Below are 233 nucleotides of genomic sequence, written 5' to 3'. Positions count from 1 at the left end.
TATTTCATGTTTCTGGACACCCCCTCCCCCCTCATTACAACTTATCCTATCCCGCGCAAGACTTTTATCCACATTTTAGAAACCTCCAAGTGATGTATATCCAATCATGTAAACAGTAATCCGAGGGCCTAATCCTTACCCGTCCATATCAGTTTGGAATAATCTTTCATCTGACTAAATTTCAAACTTGTTCACTTATTTTGTGGTTTGACTGTCTGGTTTCGGCTTTAAAG

The sequence above is a fragment of the Penaeus monodon genome, chromosome 33, assembly GCF_015228065.2.
Source record: "Penaeus monodon isolate SGIC_2016 chromosome 33, NSTDA_Pmon_1, whole genome shotgun sequence".
NCBI lineage: Eukaryota > Metazoa > Arthropoda > Malacostraca > Decapoda > Penaeidae > Penaeus > Penaeus monodon.
Note: the sequence above shows the minus strand (reverse complement) of the source record.